The sequence below is a fragment of the Hordeum vulgare genome, chromosome 4H (assembly GCF_904849725.1).
Source record: "Hordeum vulgare subsp. vulgare chromosome 4H, MorexV3_pseudomolecules_assembly, whole genome shotgun sequence".
Classification (NCBI taxonomy): domain Eukaryota; kingdom Viridiplantae; phylum Streptophyta; class Magnoliopsida; order Poales; family Poaceae; genus Hordeum; species Hordeum vulgare.
In genome coordinates this window covers 156,000,013-156,009,054 of record NC_058521.1, presented here as the reverse complement: position 1 = coordinate 156,009,054, position 9,042 = coordinate 156,000,013, and positions in this window count along the sequence as shown.

The following is a 9,042-nucleotide window of genomic DNA, read 5'->3' as shown; positions in this document are numbered from 1 at the left end:
AGTTCACGGTCAAGTCATTTGGTCTGACAAATGCTCCATCCTATTTCATGAGTATGATGAACAAGGTCTTCATGGATTTCCTAGACAAGTTCGTGGTAGTGTTCATTGATAATGTACTGATATATTCCAAAGACGAAGAGGATCACAAGCGTCACCTCCGTGCTGTCTTGGAAAGACGGAGATCCCATCAATTGTATGCTAAGTTTAGTAAATGCGAGTTGTGGCTGAAGGAAGTGGGATTTTTGGGACACATCCTGTCAGAGCAAGGTGTGCTGTCGACCCGAGTAAGGTAATATCAATGCTAAATTGGAAGACACCAGTCTCGGTGACCGAAGTTCGTAGCTTCCCGGGATTGGCAAGCTATTACCGGCGGTTCATAGAAGGATTTTCCAAGATAGCCAAACCACTGACGGAATTACTCAAGAAAAACCAGAGATTCGTATGGACGAAAGCATGAGAAAGTAGTTTCCTGGAATTAAAGACAAGGCTAACGACCGCACCTGTTTTAACCTTCCGGATATTCACAAGAGTTTTGACATATATTGTGACGCTTCCCGACGAGGAATTGGTTGTGTGCTGATGCAAGAAGGGAAGGTTGTAGCATACGCATCCCGACAGCTACGACCGCATGAAGAGAACTATCCCACTCATGACTTGGAGCTAGCAGCCGTGGTTCATGCCTTCAAAATTTGGAGGCATTACCTCATTGGGCAACAGTGTGAGATATATACGGACCACAAAAGTCTTAAGTATATTTTCACCCAACCCGATCTGAACCTCACGCAACGACGATGGCTTGAACTCATCAGGGATTATGATCTTGGGATCAAATTTCATCCGGGGAAAGCCAATGTGGTTGCAGACGCTCTTAGTCGAAAGCCAATCACGGTAAATGCATTACTGGAAAGCATGCATCCAAGACTACAAGAAGAGTTCATTAGTCTCAACATGATATTATGCGGCCCAATTTCCCCCGAGACCCTGGAAATTACCCCCACCCTCATAGAGGAAATCAAGAAAGCTCAAGAATCAGACGAGGGAATCAAGAAAATCAAAGAGTTACTGCCACAAGGTAAGGATAGATCTTTCCAAGTAGATGACCAAGGCATCCTATGGTTTGAAAAACGGATATGCGTCCCCGACCAAAACAACCTGAGGTAGCAAATACTTAGAGAAGCGCACGATTCCGCATATTCTATCCATCCAGGATGTATGAAGATGTACCAAGATCTGAGAAAGACATTTTGGTGGTCAGTGATGCGAAAGGATATAGCATACTATGTCGCGTGCTATGATATATGCAACAAGGTTAAGGTGGAACACCAAAAGCCCGCGAGGTTACTACAGCCTTTACCGGTTCCCCAATGGAAGTGGGACGACATATGCATGGACTTCATTGTCGGACTACACAAGTCAACAAGAGGCAATGATGCTATCTCGGTCATTGTGGATATGCTCACGAAAGTAGCTCACTTTTTTTCCGGTAAAGACTACTTTCAACGCCAATCAACTGGCATAGTTTTACATGTCCCGGATAGTAAGCCTACATGGGGTACCCAAGTCAATCACATCAGATAGAGGCTCTCTATTCACCTCGGCATTCTGGCTATGACTTCACCAGGCCTTGGGCACCATGCTAAAGCACACTACCGCATACCACCCTCAAACGTATCGACAAACAGAAAGAATGAATCAAATACTAGAGGACATGCTTCGCTCATGTGCCCTCACACATGGGCCCAAATGGGAAGATAGCCTACCCTATGCAGAATTTTCCTACAACAACAACTATCAGACAAGCCTGAAGATGTCACCCTTTGAAGCATTGTATGGCAGGAAGTGCCGAACCCCGTTGAATTGGTCACAGACAGGAGACAGTCGCATATTTGGAACTGACTTGATGCTGGAGGCCGAGAAACAGGTCAAGGAAATTCAGGAACGCCTTCAAGCAGCCAAGTCCAGCCAGAAAAGTTACTATGATCCAAAGCACCGAGAAGTGACCTGTCACATCCCTAACCCCTTAAGCAAGTTAGTCTTGTGCTCATGTCTTCTTTGCATTGCATCTAAGAAATCTTCAACAAGAACAAAGAAAGAGGTGAAGGAAAAACTGAAACCCTAGCCACTTCCTCAAATAAAGGAAATCACAAAACTAGTTAAAATCAATGAACCCAAAATGGCCTCAGGAAATGTTCAAACTTTCTGATAAATCATGAAAGTAAATGAGCATTGGGGAAAACTATTTTCTTGACACTTTAAGCATTTTAAATAAATGCAAATAACTACTGGTTTCAAGTTTTAAATTAGAAATCAGAAACTTTAAATTTTCAAAAATGTTGAAAACTTTGGAAATGGTTGGGAATAATCCAACAAATATTCAGGTGTGTTTAAAATAGTTTTTACAAACCATTTTGGAGCTGAAATAAATAGCAAAACAATAGTAAGCAAAACAGAAACAAAATAGAAAAGAAATAAGAGAAAGAAATGACTTACCTCTATTTGTCGCCGGCCCAGCCCACCAGGGGCTCCTCGGTCATCTTCCTCCTTATGCTAGAAGGCACGGGAGAAGATGAGCACGGCGGCCGAGCCGGCCACCTCCTGCCTGCCTGCTCGCTGCTGGAGGCCTCCAGGAGCGCCAGCGCGACGCCCGCGTCTTCTTATCCTCCTCCCCGCGGCTCTATCCTCTCCCCTAGGCCTCTCGATCCCCTTTCCCTCTCGGATCTCTCTCTCCCCGAAGCTCCGGTCGCCGTCGATCTGTCGTCTCCCGGTCCTCCCCGACCCCGCCGGCAGCCTCACAAGATCCACCGTGAGCTCCTCTTCCTGTTCCCCCTCTTCCCGAGGCCTTCCCCCTCCTCTAACCACGTTAGCCGCCGGAGCCCGAAGGACCTCGTCGCCGGCCATGTCATTGACGTCGTTGTGGTACTCGGCTCGCGAGGCCGAGCTCAGGAATGAGCTCCTCGAGCTCTGTAGATGGCGTAGGCTCTCTCTCCCAGCTCGCTAGCCCCCTGCATCGGTACTTTTGTCGACGCCCGAGCCGCAGCCGCCGCTGACCTCATCGCCGGCAAGGATTCCGGTGACCACCGGGTCCAGCTCCACCCTCTTTTGATGCGGCGTTTCACTAGCTGCCTGTAGCTCTATTCTGCGCCAAAAACCGACGGCCCTAGCGCTGTCTGGGTCTCTCCGGCGAGCCCTCCACCGCGCCCGTGGTCGCCGCCGGCCATACTCCAGTGGGGGCCGACGTGGCCGAGTTAATCCAGTAGTTTAGAGGCTTAAACTCTCGCTGACAGTGGGCCCAAGGCCAAGTCAACTTAGTTAAGGGTCTGGTCAGCGCGGGATTAACCCCAGAGAGGCTGACCAGTGGGTCCCCCCTGTCAGGTTTGACCTGAACAGGTCGGCTGACCTGCTGATGTCAGGCTGACGCAATAAAGAGATTTTTCAGTATAAGAATAATTCCAGAAATGTTTAAAACTTTCATAGAAATTAATCCGTAACTCCAATGAAAATAATTTATATATGAAAAAGTATCAGAAAAATTAAAGGACTCTGAATATGCTACTTTCAATCATGTTTGAAAAAGTTACAGAACCCAAACATGTAGATTACTGATTATGTCAACTCTTATAAATACTTCTAAATGGAATATGAAAAGTAATTAAATTTCTTTTTGTTTGACATGATCAAACATTGTTATAATAACAAACCAGTACCTTAACATGTCATCTCATGCATGCTAACATCAAGTTGATCTGAGCATTAGGTCAAATCAATTAAATTGGTATCCGAGAATACCTCGTTTGAATTGATATTTGAATTCTATTCAAATCAACTTCAAACCTAATACATGTTGATTAAAATAGCATATCACTTTGCATTTTCATGCCATGCTCATGCATCATCTTGATTGCATATGCTTGATATTGATTATTGTCATTTCCTTCGGTAGGCTCCGCTCCCCCGGATTCCACCGAATATCCGTCTGACGGATATTATCCCTCCTCTGAGAAACAAGGCAAGCAACCCTTTTGATCATCCCGATAATTCCCATGTTCTTGCTCCTGCACTTATTTATTGCATTAGGATCAAATGCTTCAACTGCTTTTGCCACGTTAGTTGAACCCACCTCCTTTGCATGACCTAACCTTGTCACAGTAAATAGTCGAACCTTGCAACCTAGCATACCTGGTAGTTTCTTGAGCTATGATGTGCCTTATCCTGCTATGCATGCTATGCTTAGAGTTGTGTATGGTCTGTCATCTGGGAGATGAACAGAACTGTGAGAATGTGTTCGGTAAGCAAAGGTTGTGTGTTGGACCTGACTTGGTAAAGGTACCGGTGAAAGGCTGTGTAGGAGTACATGGCGGGTTGTTTCATTGGAACCGTCCATAGGAACTGAGTTCCGTGTATGTAATCCAAGACTAGATACTACCACACGTTGGGATACTTAATTGACCCTCTCGACTTATTAATCGCTTAGTACTCGGTCCAGGAGTTGCAAGTACTTTCTGGTGTTTATAGTAATGCTGGAGGCCGTGCATGGTGCTGACCTGAGAGGTGGGTCGTGATGCGGTAGGCAGTGGCACGGTGTACCAAGTGGCACCCGGATGGTGGGCTTGGGAACCGTGCGCACATCGTTTGGGGCCGTGGTGGAAACCTCGGCCGGACTTCCGTAAGGGTTACTCTCAGATAGGCGATAAACCTGGACTAGGTACTAGTGTGGTTAACGGTCGTGGCCGACTCCCTCGCTAGGCTTCCGCTTGAAGGTTGCCGAGGTGCATGACGTGCACAAGGTGATAAGTGGCGAGAGCGTGTGTGACGAAGTACACCCCTGCAGGGTTATGATCTATTCGAATAGCCGCGTCCGCGGATATGGAATACTTGGAGACATATGTTGTTCATAGATAACTTTAATGGCTACTCATAAAATTGTCAAGATAAGCGTGAGTGTCGTGGACGGCATTTCCGTATGGAGACGGAATGATTCCATGATGGTGTATTGTTGTGGTGTTAGTGGACTCGTGTGCGAGAAATCAAGTTGTCAAAATTATTTAAAAAAGCAAGTTGTCTAGCCACGAGTCAAATGATGGCTTTCCGCATGAAACCCCGCAATACCTTATTGATACTTTGCATGAGTAGATAGTTATCGTAAAGTCTTGCTGAGTACCTTCGTACTCATGTTTGCTTAATAAATGTTGCAGAGGTTGCTAATGACCCTAATGGAGGGTTCTTCGTAGACATCGACGACGACGAGTAGCTGGTGCCCCAGCTACGATCTGGCCCTAGGTTTGGGTATGTAGTATAGTCAGGCCATGTGCCTTCTAGTTGCACCTGTCTGTACTCAGACAGTTTTAAACTCTTCCGCTGGCTTGTAACTGAATGACTGCTATTATGGGTCGTGAGACCCTTAATGTGTAATATTATGTGTGTGGCTCTTCCGAGCCTCTTAAATAAAGTTTGTATGTTTATGGTTATGTTGTGATGCCATCGATGTATCTATACATATCGGTATGCCATGCGTACGTGTGTCGTACTTGATATGTATGGGGTTCGATTACCTAGTCGTGAACTTTAGTAGCACTCCTTACAAGGAAATGCCCCTTTGTGATCCAACGAGCCCTGGTAGTTCGCTAATGCTCCGGACACATTGGTTGACCGGCATGTGTCCTTCTTAGCTGTTGTGTCTGTCCCCTTTGGGGAAATGTCACGCGATGTAATGGAGTCCTTGTAGATTTCTATGACTCGTCTACACTCGTTGGTGACCGACACCTGCTTTGTTGGGTCATGTATGCATGTCCTTGTGCGGTACTGCCACTTTGGTTTGTGACTAGACTTGTCGATCCGGGTTCTTTGACATTGGAATGCTAGCGACACTATTGCGTACGTGAGTCAAAAGACGCAAACGGTCCCGACTAAGGTAAGACTGCAGCCGTGGAGTTAACTGTGCGTGAGACCACAAAGAGATGCGATGTGTTACAGGCTGGATTCCTATGACTTAGGATCAGGGTCCCGACAGCGTTGGTATCAGAGCCTGACTGACTGTAGGATTACTAAGCCAAACTGGTCGAAGTTGAGTCTAGAATTGCTTTAGTTATATATAAGGGAATTGTTTGAGGAAGGGAACGTAAGACTCTTGTTCTCTTCTCAAGTTATTCTATTCTGGTCATCCTCGTCTTTTCTACGGGAATTAAGGACTAGGTTACTCATCTTCTTCTAGGCTCGTGTTTCTGATCGGTAGATTATAGGACTACGGGTCAAGAGATATTGGGTTTCTTTCTTTCCTAGGAAAAAGGAAGTAAGTTTGACGATCAGAGAGTTGAACTTGATAGTTGAGTGGTTACGCTATTCCATTTTTGGGTTGTCTCAAAATTTGTTTTTGAGCATTTACAGCCGTTATGCTGCCCAATTTTTCATTCGGAGCTCTAATGCTTTTGCATTACTCTCTATTTACAGATGCCTTGCCGTCCTTCTCGTCAGGTGGTACGTCTGACCAGGTGCATTGATGTACCGGGTCATACGGCCATGCTGGTCAGGGTGATGTCGGTGTGCGGTTACCGCTGGTACCCCGAGTACACAGTGGAGGAACAGTACCGAGACTTCAACCAGAGCCAGTACATCTGCGCTGTTAGGGTATTTCCAGACTACCCTGGAGCTGAGAAGCGAGTCCATTGGTCCTATGGGTTGGGAGTCACTGTTGACATGGCAGTACAAGATGCTCCCTATTCAATGCTGACCATTATGAGAGCGAGACATGCACTGCTGCAGAATTCAGAGTTCTGCTATGTTCCGGCCTCTCAGCCTGGTGAAGAGGGATACCTCAGTGGAGTCTATTTTGATTCTTCTATGGAGGATCCACTACTGCAGTCCACTGTTGAGATGCTAGAGAACAGAGATAGGGATGCTCGTGCTCTCCGCATGGAGCTTTATGCTACCCGTGCCCGTCTGTGGACGGCTTTGACGCAGCTGGCACCGGTAGTCCAGACAAGGTATGGAGAGATGGAGATGCTGAACCCTGTTAGGACCCATCTTCCGGCCCACGTTGACTGGCCAGCTATAGGAGGAGTCACACCTCTTCGGGGACCCCTCTTACCACCAGTCAGGGGACCAAGGCCACATCCGTGTCCTTATGGATCCCAGGGATCTCAGGCTAGAGTGTTTCCTGATCCGCAGGTTGAGCTTCCAGGTCATGGAGGTAATCTCTATGAGATGTTCTATGCAGATGCCTGAGCTGTGAGCGGAAGGATAGTATGGTAGTAGCCGTACGTTCACAGTCCTGCATGAATTGTGAAGTATGCCTGTAATGTGAAATGAATTCCGGAGGCCTAGATAAATAATGTATAGGAAGCTTGTAAGCCTCCCATGAGTAGTTTCATAATTTCAGTAGTTTACTCTTCGAGTAAGTTTGTACTGAACTATGTAAGGGTGTGTATGAACCATGGTGTATATATAGCAGTTGCTTGTTACCATGTTGTTCGCATATTCATTTCCGCATTCCGTGTGTTCAGTACATTCTTAATCTGTAGCTAGTATTGATATGATATTGGTCTAAGCTATGAGTTTGTTTGTCAGGATGGTGTTCACCAGGTTGAACCGTGCCCCTGGTCATGAGCAAGGCGAGGGTAGTCAAGCATCGCAGGAAGACCTGCCTCATCCGCCCTCTCTGGCGGAAGTGATGCTTGAGGCAGAGAGAAACAAAAGGGAGACCAATCGACTGTTAGAGCGTATTGAGCAGAATATGGCTCGACGGCCTAGGAATGCCGCAGTGTACCTCAATGACTTTGTGAAGTTGAATCCTCCAAAGTTTCATCATTCCGTCGATCCCCTCGACGCTGATGACTGGCTGTGCAGCATCTCACGCAAGATTCGCTCTGCGAATGTGTCTGAGGACGACAAGGTGACCTTTGCGGCGTATTTCCTGGAAGGACCCGCCAATCTGTGGTGGGAGAATTTTGAAGCTATGCGTCCCGCTGAACCAGTAGCCACATGGGCACACTTCAGTGCAGTTTTTCGTCTGCACCATATTCCAGAGGGCCTGATGGACAGAAAGAGAGAGGAGTTATGTGCCTTCACTCAGGGCAAGTTGTCTGTGGATGCCTATAGTCGCGAATTCGGTAACCTCGCCCGCTATGCAACAGAGGAGGTGTCTACTGACGCCAAGAAGCAAGCAAGATTCTGTAAGGGTCTGAGCCCTGAGCTTCGTCATGATCTGCGCCTCCATGAGTGTGCAAGCTTTCAAGCCCTGGTCAACAAAGCGATCAGTGCCGAGACTGGTCATACTGACTTCCAGGCCACAAGGAAGCACCCCCGTAACTTTGGCTCGTCTTCTGGTTCCGCGTTTCCAAAACGCAGGCTGTGGGTTCCAAACAGTTCTCTACCGCCAAGATACACTCCGAGGCCATCCTACGTGGCGCCTCAGACGAATCAGGCCAACCCTCCAGCAAAAGCTTATGGTGGTCCAGCTAGCAATGCTGCACCACGTACCAACCAAGTGATATGCTATAAGTGTGGAGAACCAGGGCACTATTCCTGTGAGTGTCCTCAAAATATGGGTGCCAAGCAACCCGGAAAGTCCGTCGGGCAAGCCAAGTCGGGCAAAGCTTACTATGTGAAGCCAACTCCTGTATGTGGCCGTGTGAACTATGTGTCAGCAGAAGAAGCTGCAGAGGATCCCGACGTCATGCTGGGTACGCTTCTTGTTAATCACCACCCAGCGTCCGTTCTCTTTGACACTGGGTCTTCTCATTCCTTCATTTCAGAAAGTTATGCACAGTTGCATAACATGTCCTTTTGTGATATGCCAATCCCATTGGTTGTCCAAACTCCTGGTAGTAAATGGCAAACCTCTAGGATAACCTATGACAATGAAATTCTAGTAGACAAGCTAGTTTTTCTAGCCTCATTGATAGTATTGAAATCTTCGGATATTAATATCATCTTGGGCATGGACTCGATGTCAGCTCAGTATGCCAAGATTGATACTCATTCTAGAAATGTCCAGCTTACCCATCCCTCGGGTGAGATAGTAAATGTCTCTACTCGAGTTGCCAAATG